The sequence below is a fragment of the Neodiprion virginianus genome, chromosome 6, assembly GCF_021901495.1.
Source record: "Neodiprion virginianus isolate iyNeoVirg1 chromosome 6, iyNeoVirg1.1, whole genome shotgun sequence".
In the NCBI taxonomy this organism is placed as follows: domain Eukaryota; kingdom Metazoa; phylum Arthropoda; class Insecta; order Hymenoptera; family Diprionidae; genus Neodiprion; species Neodiprion virginianus.
In genome coordinates, this window is record NC_060882.1 from 8766101 (window position 1) to 8779388 (window position 13288).

General features: G+C 39.5%; 1 non-coding gene across 1 annotated transcript; it reads right to left on the reverse strand.

Annotated features, from left to right (window-relative positions):
• Positions 1-12843: 12843 nt before the first annotated feature.
• Trnad-guc (transfer RNA aspartic acid (anticodon GUC)) lies at positions 12844-12915 on the reverse strand. Its single transcript has one exon. It is a non-coding gene; the product is annotated as a tRNA-Asp (tRNA).
• Between the last annotated feature and the right edge of the window lie 373 nt (positions 12916-13288).

A 13288-nucleotide genomic window follows, 5' to 3' on the forward strand; every position in this document is an offset into this window, starting at 1 on the left:
TCATCAAGCGGATACAGTTGAGCATAGAAAAAAACTTACCCGGCCAAACTTTCTGTAATACGTTTTTCCAAGTCGGTATAAAATCGAAATGGATAATATCTCGGGTGGAATTGGCCGTTTTACGACAATTCTTTGCCGAAAAAGATTCCCTCGACGAGTACAAAATACCTGCAGACATTGGATATTAGAAGAGGATTGGAGTTTTTGACTCAGCTAATCCGATTCACAAAACCAACCCTTATTTCATTATTAACACGCCAGCGTACGGGATGCTACTTTTATTAGACGTACACATACGTGATTGAGCTACTTCTAGATAAGTATAAAACTGGAATTTGAGGCCAGGCTTCCGCACAACGCAATATGTATAACGCCACGTGTTATTGAAATGTAAATACACAGTTGGTGTGAGCAGAACGGGACCATGCACGACGACGGTCGAGATGGAAGGTGGTGATGAGCAACGTTGAGTGATGCGAAAAGCACGGAGCGAAACCCTCGAATTTCAGATATTTGCATAGCTGTTTAGGAAATGTCCACATTTGATGAAAAAAGCTCGTAACTGATTAATTCTGCTGACGTACCACTTCTCACGGTATTTGTTTTACAAAAACATTTCAGGACTCGTAAATGTAAGTCACTTATGAAATTCGTTAACCCTAGTCACTTACGCCTACGGCAACTTCCAAATTACTTATACGGGGTTAACGAGGTCCCAACCAAGTTTGGAACGTTATTACTGTACACAAAATTACGCAAAGTTACGACCTGAACAAAATTCTGAGACAAATTTTAACAATTCAGCAATCGACTCGGACCTTAGTTTTAGCAGAAACCGACGGAGGATGTGGGAGAAATTGTAGAAGCAAAAAAAGTAAAACAATACGCAATACATGCACGGGGTCTCGGAGACCCCAGAGTTTTTTCAAACATTCTTCATTTTACTTGCACCAACAACCCTGATTCAAGCACGCTGACCTTAAAATTGTACGTGAAAGTCGGATCTGTCACGTCAGTGACTAGGGTTAATAAATTCTCGCGATACTGATTACGAAAGTTGACCAATCGTAGAATTTCACGGTCTATTGATAGATAACAATAAGCGACTCTTCCGAACAGTCAGAGCTCTAAGAATATCTAAAATCTCCGCTAGCACCGTTTCATCTGATTCCTTACAACAACTGCAAGTTCTACTTTGACCGTAGCTGTAATTATTGGAAACGTCTTCCGAAATATCTCGAATTTTAAACAAAGTTTATTTCAAAAGATATTATTCGTCTGTTTGTAAAAATAAATAAAAACGCGTCACTATAAGTTGAATAAAAATAGTCTATGCAGCGTAAAGTTGGTATTATAACCTCCATAAATCATGGCCGAGTGTCCCATTTCCGTCGATCCAATCCCCCCCCCCCCCCCCTTCCCCCGATGTGTGTGGATCATCCGTTATATACCAATATAAAACTTGTTTTCAATCAATTGATCTAAATTTCAAAAATAGCGAATCTATTCGCGGTTGGGCCGTTTCTGTTATAGACTTGCATATTGTAGGCATATACATCACCGTGATGACGTCACGAATTCGCGGTGCCGTTGGAATTGGAAGGATCGGAAGAGCAAACAAAATTGACACGGTCAAACGTGGATTTATTAATCGCTTTGCCAATAAGCCTGCAATTCAGGCTATCAACACCGATGTAAGAAAATTTTTTATGCAATGTCAGCAAATCGAACGTTCTCGCTATTCGTAAAATGAAGGAACGTCGTTCTCATTGGTAGATATAGACGTAGTGATTCAGCACTAGGAGTGTGACCGACGACGTTGACAAAGACGTGCTCGACTAGCACGTGGTGACCGTCTGCCACATGCCTTAGACTCGTGCTCGCGATGCTGACGAGCAGAGTGGGCAGTTTAACTTCATAGAAGCTCGCTGGTTTTAACAGGTTCGTACCAACGTCAACAAAATGATTAGCACGCCCCCCCGAGGAGTCGTGAAGTCTGCGGTGTGATCGACATTGCGCAATCAATTTCGGACCCGTTCCGAGAACATCTTACGGCAGTACGTTTCCTGGATCTCAATATGAACTCCCTGCGTGACGACGATGATGCCGACGATGCTTTTACACCAGTAGAATTGTCAATTAAACTAAATTGAACCGCGTCTATGAGACGAATCAACAGTACACGGCGAATATAAATTGAAAACGGTAAGCCGCAATGTGGTTCGAAAAAAGGTTTGGTTGGGTTCACAACTGGTCTGTCCAGTAACGGCAGGTTCGTGTACCCATTTCGTTTTTCCCCAATCGTCACTCTTGTCTTGAAACTGGACGCGTTGCATCGGATGTGCAAACTAAATGCTAGAAAAAACGCCCGAGTGATTCAAGCCGGAAAAATCCGTCTTGTTTCATCTTGTAGCTCAGAATTTACGGTACCATAATGGTATATTGTGTAACAAGGAGGCGAACCTTTTCAAGGAGCTTTTTCGGGCCGAGCGTGAGTTTGCAATATAAATGGTAGGTGAGCCGAAGACACATGTTGCAAATACGCGAGGCGAAAAGACCGTTGCCTCCTTGATACAGACGATTCTTTACGTAACGAGAGTATGTCACGCGTTTTTCCAAAAAGCACTAAATCAAGGTTAGACTCGCGTAATGTCAGATTTATTAGCACAGCGCATGCGCGCAGTGTAGAAAATATCACTTCGAACTCCTGGGACTTAAAAATGGTCTTTTCAGTACTCCGCGCATGCGCATTCGCAGACTCACTTTGTTGTGATAGAAACGGGTACTTTGTGTACGGAAAACACCCATGAAAAAATGCGTAAAACATGCTCACGTTATATAAATGAATTAATTTCCCACGTCAACTAAAATATTCTATTCCATTTTTGTATTCCGTTTACCTTTCGTAATAATACGAAATCATTCGAGTCGAATATTTCCAGTTTCTTGTAGTCGGCAATCAGGTTGCACAATATGAGTCCATCACTATTTTTCTACTTAATCGTACAAAGTCCTGCCAATTAGGGTACACCGTCGTAAAATTGATTTCGCTGCCTAAGGCATGTACGCTTAAATGTGCGCTGATCGTTATCCAGATGGACGAGGTGAAATTATAAGTTCTGTTTTTTTCTCATTCCCCCAGGTCAATGATAAGTAAAATTACGAAATGATGAAATATTCAATTAAATCGGGAGAAACATTACATCCGTTCACATATATGGAGGTATACGTGCATGTTTTTCGTTTACTATGTGTCGCCTCGAGGCTAAACGTCTGTATAGTATCCAGAGTTTCGACAAAGTCCTGAAACGTGGGGTCAACTTTTCACAGTCCCATCAATTAAACATGAAATCACGTAGAAATAAGGGTTTTTTCACGTGTAGGTGTGTCTTCGTATCCGGACTACCGTGCAGATGGGAAGAAGAAACATGAAATCGATCAGGAAACGATCTTGTTTTATCGGGTTTACATTGCATCGACTAAATTGTAACTTTCTAGCTTAGAAAACACGTAACTAAAACATAATAGTTGTCACTGTTTAAACAAACGATTTCACTTTTAGCAAAAGAAAATTAACACGCGTGATTCTGTAATATCAAATCCTCTGGAAATAATTTCATGAGACTTTCACGGACTGAAAGTTTTTTGGCAACATTCGGCCTGACGTAAAGTGTAGTCGATTAATTTCACATCCTTGATTAAGAACCAAGTTCCTCTAAAATCCGTCGGAAGTGAAGTTACTCGTAGAAAATGATCGAGCCAAGTAAAAATGAAAAATATGGAAGAAAACGGATCGACATTCTCGACGGTTCACTGCGCTGTTCCGATATGACACAAGTCATAAACTATCTATAGAGACAATTGTTGCTACACTGAACTAAACTTCCTACTTCGGCAAAAAACGAAACTGCCGAACCGAGTTTCGAATATTTCTGAATAAGAACCGTTCAAGAGAATATCGTACCACGTCCAGACTTCCTGATAAACCTCTCCCACTTCGAGGTCGGACCTAAATTAGTGCAAGCTAATAACCGACATGGTGGTAGGTAGCCAGTTGTTTCATGATCACTTCCTGAACTCTGAAAAGGTGCGAATTGTTTTCCCAATCAGCGAAGGCTCGAATTAGCGTTCACCTCCTACGTGTTTGCAATACATTATACATACGTCATTGTATGAATGTGAAAATCTATAACTGAGTTCGTGTCTTATATTTATGTATTAAACGAATCGTATAATTAAGTTGTAAAACTATCAAATTTATCCTTGACATCGATTATTCCTTTGATTATGACTATATACCTGCCTTTGTAGTAAAAACAATCGATTAGGCGAAATATTGATTATACATGGAGTAAAATTTTTGCAGAAGTAGATATTCATATCGACAAAATTCTAGTAGCATGCTACTCAAGCGATTTTACCACGACGAACTTACTCAAGAATCGTACAAGTAACAATCTGTGCTCAGATTGATGATTGCGTAACAAATTACAAGAATAAACAAATGAGAACGTCAAGAAACTTCGAAATTTTAACAACTCTTAACTCTTCAGATTCCGATGCGAAACCAAATCTAAATGTGGTTGGTCTAAATGCAACCAAAGACCGCAGTTTGGCTAAAAATCGAGCAATGATTATCATAAAAAAAACATCAGGTTACATTCAAAATCTCTAATCAAATTTTCAAACATTCCTAGACTTGCAGCAACCTCGAAGAACGCATCTTCCGCGTAGATACAATAAACGGGCCTTGAACCGATGATCAACTTCGACCTAACCTCGGATGATTTGTCCTTCGAAATTTTTGTTATTTCTTTCGAAAACCGCCAAGGAATAATCTCCACCAAAGAATATTCGTACCAGCTGATCCATTATGGGATTTATCGATGGGCGTGATATTACTAAATCTGTCCAAAGCCAAGCCGTCGTTACGATTACACAACGCAAAGGTGACCGGGAGGAACTCTGCAATGGTTGCAACGCTTACATTGAAGCGCGCAAGAAGCTGAAGGAAGATTGCGGAACAACTATACAACACACTGCTCGTTGAAGAATAGGTGTAACGATCATGATCGGCGCGGATGATACTGCGCCGATAATAATTGAACAATGTGTTTCGTAAGAGGTGGAAGATGATCGCCGTACTGGTGTAGGTATCTATTATTTAAGTAGGACAGAGCATAAGTGTGTATTATAACGACCAGAGCAATTCTAATGTTCCGCAAGAGGTTTACAGCTGCAGCAAGTTTTATCATCCCGCATATCGCCGTGCTGCAGCTACAAATGAATACCCGTTTCTACGGGCTTAATCAAGACCTGTTTTACATCTGCAGCAGCCCTCGTTGCGGATTATCCGTAAAGCGAGACTCGGGTTTAATCGTGAAATATGAAAGCCGTTATGCCCAAGATTGTACCGGCTAATGGCTAACATCGGCACTTCGACGTCTTTAGATCGGAGTGAGCTAATCAGACGAAATGATTATGGCCTATTATACGCGGCTGTGTTCATTTCGTACTTTCAATAACTCGAATCTCGCGACGTGATTCTATTCCGTGTGATGTACGCTGATGAAAAGCTGATAAAATAGTCAAATTTATTCGTAACATCCTCGTGCAGAAGTAACCTGCCACGAATTGCGTCAGGTTCGTCACCCGGACAGCGCAGCTGAAAGTGTTTGGACATTCAGGAATACTTCTTGACTATGCCGGGCACGTGGGAATTTGAATATCGTGGAATAGTTACTCCTGCCGCGTGTACATATATTGTTGACATCGTAATAGCGCGTTACAGGCAGAATATGCTAACGACGTTCATCGGAATAAAACGAAAGCATTTCTCTCATTTGGAACATTCCTTGTAAGTATAATTCAGTTACATGTACGATGAGACAAGTTGATTGGGACGCAACTGCGTTACTCTGACAACGAGGTCTCTTTAAAGCTGACGATGAGTGTTGAGTATTAAAATTTTCTCGGAATAATTACGTATTCGAACAACGTGGCTACGTGTTGCGAAGGTGCAACAACGAAACGTAACATACTAAATATCGTCCGTGAATTTTACACGCATCCGGCGTCATTTGACTCGAGGCTAAATTCAGAATTACCCCTCTGACATGATGGCGGAATCGTGAAAAGATAAGCTATACTTTTACATACGTTTAATTATCTAGTTATAGCAAAATACACTGTCACAGACCTAACTATCACACTACCGCTGATATTTCTCTTCGCGTCGATCGAAAAAGTGATTTTCCAATCGTATTTCATTTGTAATACTTCTACGGTACGGTATCGTGTGCATCTCGAATCTTCCGCCTGTATTTCGAAATTCTAAGTCGCACATTCAAGAACGTATCCGATCCGTTATACGCTGTGTAGGTGGCTAATGCTTAGCATCGACGCCTTGACGCGTGTCGATCAGTTTCATCTACAACTCGATTTCACACGCGGCCGTCAATTTCATACTTACAGAAATCTGATCGCCCCGGTCTATGATTAATTCAGTCCGTGCGTGCGGTGCACATCGATCAAGGATGATAAGCCAGTCAAATATGTCGACATCCTAATAACTCGTAGCAAATTGTTTCGAACTCCTGCCAAGCATGGTACAATCTGTCTTATCATGCATCGACAGTAACGGAGTGGACTTTAATTGACTTGAAGTTTCTGTCGCCATGTTCGTGAGGAAGGAAGGGAGGAGTTTGATCTATTATCCAATGGAGTCGGTCGATGAGCGTGTAATACAGCTTCGCGTTCTCGGGATTACGATCGAAATGGCAATGGAAATGATAAATCTCGCAACGCGCCTACGTCTGTGCATTTCCACCGCCTACAATACATCCCAGCCTTATTACCTTCGAAATATCACTGTAATTATTCCAGGCACTGAGCCAGGAATAATATGATACACGATGGAACCGGTTTGTTGCAGAGTTCGTCAAGAGTGAAGCGGCCGCAACGGCGAGTCCGTGTCAGGTACCCACGACTCCACCAGACTCGAAAGTCTAAAACCAAGTGTCGAGCAGCAGACTCCAGTTCGTGATTCGTATCTGTATCCAGGCATAACGCGAGTTGCAAATTATATAATTCGTTAAATACTAAGCCTGCTGATGTATGCGGTATACGAATGTCACATATGAATGCGGTAAGAACTAATGATTAGAAAATACGTGAAATTTATAATACAAACCAGCGTATAAACAACATTTCTAGTATACAGCTGGTAGATACAAACGGAGAAAAATTTTGACAAACATTTGCAAATTAGTTTCACACAACTTGCTTATACGACGTGATGATTTCTAAAATGTTTACAGGATTATGTCTGTATACTTGACACTAATGTTTTTAACAGGTATTCAAATACACATAGACGAGATATTCTCCGTGGCTTTGAACCGTTCAAGAAAACTCATGTCATGTAACAAAAAAAATGTGCTACTTCGATGTCACCTAATTTCAACATGAATCGGTCTTTGCAATAAGTACGAAAAACCTAGATTAGTTTATTTTATTATTATTATTACTATTATTATTATTATTGTTTTTGTCGTTGTTGTTGTTGTTATTGTTATTATCTGAAAAACAGAGAATTAAGTCCGCGGGAAATCTTGGAGACAGGCTTGGGTAAAAATTTGTTAAGCATCGTGACCTCCGCGTTGGTTTCACCGAAAATATAAGGGATTTGTAAAATTTAAGATTTATAAAGTATGTCACGCATGATTCGAATCAAATGAACTACAGTGTGTACTTTCTTCGACCAATTTACATGCATGAAAAACAAAACATAGCCTTTCACTGCCTCTGTTTTGGTGAATTAGGACACACGCTGATCACGTTATCTGAAAACAAGTACACTCGTGGCATTGGCGGGAGTAAAAGTGATGAAAGCAAAAGTTGTTCCACAAATGGGCGAGGGTTTTACTGATTTTTTTGATACAGGTTCAAGTATACGACTACTGAAAATTTTGTTACATTGAATTTTTTTACCTGTTAATTTTATCTCTGTATTACATGACTCGACGAACTGTCATTTCGCAGATGAGTCATACATTCGGAAACGTTATATTATACAGCCCATAAAAAATTCATCCATAAAAACACTTGAATCTAATAAAAATTTGCGTTGAACAAAAATTCTCGATAATCAATCATCGCATCAAATGAATACTTTGCTAAATTCCAAATATATTCTAACAATTTTCATCTTACGATATGTACAAAGTTTTGCTACGCGAACGTACGTTTTGCACGATTTTCAATCCGATCATTTCGTCGCATAAGTGCAGATGAATTTTTTTTCACTTCGGCAAGTACGCGCTAGATCCGTGTTTTAGAAGCTGTTTCTTGATAATATTCGCAAATCGTTCCGTGATTAAAAATTGAAATATACTTGGGTAAGATATTCGCACGTACAGATACCTATACAGACGATTGCTAACACGCCTATAACCGTCGAAGGTTAATCCTAGTTAATTTGCGTGATGGTATTTCAATGACCCTCGCATAACTATCTACTATCGACACACCGGCGTGACAGGTCTCAGATCCGAAATAAAATTCCAGCATTAATTTTACCGATCAATAATGAACCGTGATTGGCGTTACATCGATATTTGCGAATAGGTAATATAGGATGAACCCTCACCGCTTACACAATCACCCAAGGCTTTGTCGGGTGGATAAAATGGGGCCCGTGAGTTTTCTCTCGGCCTACTGTCTGGCTGGCAAAAATATATACAGGGAGATGCCGAACATCGCGACTTTCGCTTTCTAGGCTGGTGGCTGTGGCTAAATATCGGATCAAACAAGCCAAGATTTCTCTTCCATTATTTGCCGTTCCCCTTTGTCACATTGTTCACGGCACTGTATCAGTTTCAGGTTGTCCTTCGCACTGGCCCCCGCAACGACTGGAAGTTACACGCAAGTCTGTGACATTCGGTCGAATTGTTATTTACCAGAAACAAACCGAACCGACAAGATTGCCTGGTGCAGAAATCCGCCGTGCTGGCTCCCCTCGTACCCCTGACAATTATCCTCGTCGCCTCCGTCTCACGTGATGTACGTAAAAGCGACTTGAAGCGGAACGAGAGACGAAGTAAGACGGATGGAAAAACTGACTGACACTCCGAAATGGACTGGCAAATCGGTGGGATGAATGGAAATTGTTATTATGTAGTCAACGTTGCTACTCAGCTCATGAATTGTAACGGTGATCTCCATACTAAACACGTTTCAGCGTTCAAAACAAAGTTTCGCTGGGAATCATCAACGTGATATGACTGATAACCGAATGAGAAATGAAAGTAATATGGTTACGATATGTCAGTCCAACACTTTCGCGAACATTGAATGTATATTTCCTAGTCTACAAACAATTGTTGGAGACTGTTACTACACAGCAACTAGAAATTGCTGTATTGCCGTGGGAATCGGCTCTTTTTAGAAACTCATTCAACGAACCGAAGTTACCGCATCTGGACTTGTTAGGAAGAGTTCAAAACTATTACTCAATATCCGAGCATTCGTGTCGCTGTCTCGATGATATTCCGGGATAAATACGAACCCGGAATGAAGAACGCAACGAGTATTAAAGGTGAGGTTCACACCGGATCTGTAACATCGGCACTGTATGGTTCGATCTGAAAGTATCCTAGATGACGTCAACCAGTCATCCAGTCGGCTAAGTGAAAGAAAGGAGCTAGCAGACCTACGATCGTCTGACATTATTACTCGTGACCCAGGTGATGTAGACGAACGGATTGACGAAAGAGTCTAGACTACTACAATCATTCGTCTATGAACAACGTCGCCAAGCCGGCAGACCCGAGTCCCGTTCTCCGGACGCTTTTGAATTTAAACTCCGCTAATTATTTACACGCTCGTGTGATCGGGTACTGTTATAAACCTATTAGCAGTACGTATCACTGCAGTCTTTTAGAAGCTCCAGGCATATTCAGACCAGAACCGACTCCTTGTCCGAGAGATCGACAATTGATTAGATAAAACGTTTGGTAAAATGCAAAGACCCGTAGTTAAGGTCCTTCACAGTGCTGGGAATCAGGCCAAAACTGAGACGCCAACCGTGAACTTTTAAACTTTGTCACCAAGATCCATTTGCGGGTAGCGAAAAGCACCGTGTCATCGTGTTCCCGATACTCGACTGACATTATCTCGAACCGGTATATATACTCTCGTTCTACAACTCCTTGTGTCACATGCGTCCAAGTCCTGGTTGTAGAGGAAAAAGAAATTATCATACAGACCCGACGCACACCTTGAATTGCAAAATGGCGATACTCCTCCTACAGTCGTTATTCTTGAACGCGTCTACGGTTGAAATCGAGATTGCGCCATGCTCTTTAACCGCGCTGCTTGCAGCATGCAACGTTTGAAACATTTCCAAGTTTCTTATGTACACCACTCAAAAGACAATGAATCGAGCTCGACTTTGATAGTGTTCTGCTCTTTTATTGTCGGAATATTTATTAGTAAAACTTGCGTTTATAGTGCCGATTCGACGAAGGCTCTCGTCTTGCGACTTCGGAAAACAAAAGCTTTCTGCCGCCACTTTGTGGTATCGAACAAAATACTCAAGTCCGTTTCGACGGACCGGCGTCGAAGTGTTAAAATATTTTTTTCTCGAGGTAAGTCACATGGTCCTCGTCTGTCCGCGTGCGTACAAATTAACACGTATGTCACGGGGAAGCCGAGAGCTGGTAGACTTCCGATAATTTCACAGTTTCAATTGTTTCACTTGCTACCCAGTTACAGTGAAATTTATTGTAATACAACATTATCAAGTAAGTAATTTTATTACTTATATTTTACTATAATTTGTTATTACAATTTTGTCAAGAAGTCAAAATATTTTCTGATTAATATTGATTAATGATAACGATAAACTTTGCATTAGATTGGCTGCCGTGCTACAAACTATTGTTAAATTCTTCATATATATATATATATATTAGAGTAGAAAAAGTTTGCAGCTAGATGAAGGAATAACCTATTATAATACCTATACGTAGGTAAAAATATTTTCAATCTACTATATTGACTTGTGTGGTGTGAAATTATACGTGGCAGCTATAGTATACGAAATCATTAAAATAATATTATTTTATTACTCGAGTGAAGAACGTGGAATATTACAGTCGAAATAATAAAATCCAGGAGGAAAGTTAAAAACGGGTGTATAAGAATACATGTGTGAAGGTATATTTTGACAGTCAACGGTAACAGTTCATTTTGCGCTGAGGCTAGTGAAACTATTTCAGTATTATAGGTAGCTAAAAAAAAGTAAATGCGACGTATTCCGAAATAACTCTACCGCAACATTTCGGGATTACATTATACATGTATAAAGTGGTCGGTTCAACGAATCGGCGTAAAAAAAAATCACAGAAAACTGTTGGAAAATTACTAATTTTTACAAGAATATGTGCGAAAATCGCCTCGCAAGCACCGCGAACGTCGCGAGCTATAAAAATCGCCTACAAAGCAACGCCAAGAGAAAATGAATGCTCCGGACAATTAAGACAAATAAATATACAGCTAATCCTGAGACGATTGTTTGATTTAACTCAAGCTAAAATACAAAGACGCGGGAAAGTTATATTCTGGTTGACATTGGCTGGAAGAAAGACGATTAATTATTATTGTCGCCTGCTCGAAAACGAGGGACGTGGTTTTCGTAACTTTTGCATAAAATACGGCATTGGAGGTACAAAAATAAAGTGCATACATACAAACTGAGAAACAGCGATTACCGATTCGCTGAAGTAGAAGAATTATAGTACTATCCAATAAAATTATCAAGTCCAGAAGAAACTGACAGACCGAATCAAAAAAAAATGTAACAAAATCTTATCGTTGGGTAAAAAGGTAACAGGTAACGCATGCAAATACATAATACATTAAATCAAAGTTCCGCAAATGTTACAAAATTGAAGGTAAATTTTTCGTACAGTGCTTTTCCAATTGCTATAAAAAGTAATAATACTACAAATTTATTAAAAACTCTTGCGAACACAATCTACACTCTGTGCAAATGAAATCAATTAAGCGGATAAAAAAAAATCACCTATTTCACAAAATTGGAAGTAGTACTATGGAAAAAGACTTTAAAAAAAAAAAAAAAAAAAAAGATAAAAAAAAGAGAGAATTGTAACCAGACTATCCAATACTCTGGTCATGAACAGGGCAAGGTATTAGCTTAAGTCTGGAAGTACTTTAAGTCCGTATTGACACCCGATGTGTAAGAGGTCCGCACACAGGTAACACAAGGACTAGATATACAACGTTCAAAATTACTTTTCCCAGGCGTGTTTTTCTCTCCCGACCGATTCACGCTGAAGGGGATTCGAACCCGAGTCCGCTCGCACGTAAGTCTCACGCTACAACCAGGGGACCAGGGTCTCATGCCACCGATGGACGGTGAATTTACAAACAAGTGCGTAGTCTCAAAATGAAAATGATATTTTCCATGTTCGTTACAGTTGTTTTGCGAAGAAAGTTAAAAATTCAGATAAGTAATAAATTACTCTGTACTTACGATTAGATAAGTATAAGACAAATAAATAAAACTGTATACTCGATTTAACTCCTTCGTATTTTAATATTGTTCAAAAAATGTCAGTGTTGAGGTAGAAAATTGAATGCTGGGGTTTATAAAATTAAACAATTGCAACTCTGCACAGTTGCCACGATTTTCAATTCGACTTTTACCGAATTTCCTTATTTGGAAAATGGGACAAAATTAATGGGTCTAAAATAACGAAAAATTCAATTTTTATGCAAAAGTGAATATCGGTGTAAATTTTGAAGATAAAAAAAATCCTCCCCGGCGGGGAATCGAACCCCGGTCTCCCGCGTGACAGGCGGGGATACTGACCACTATACTACCGAGGACTTGAAATAGAAGCTACTAACGAAATTTCATGAAATTCAATTTCCGTCCATTAAGCCATTGCGTCATATATGAATTCAAGCCGAAGCTTGAAACTCGCAATATTAAACGAAAAGAAACGTTTTTATGCGTTTACTTTCATCTCTTGGAATGAAAGAGTGTGGGGGAAATTAATAAAAAGAAAAGAAAATTGATGAAAACAAGGCAAGACTTGTAAAATACTTGGCAATATCCATTTGATCTGCATAAAATCAATTTACAGTTTACAAAAACCAAATTATTTTTAGTAAAGATTATAAATAATAAAATTAATCCAACAAAATAACGAAAATATTTTATGTCGATGTACAGTTCAATTAATACACGTACGTACGT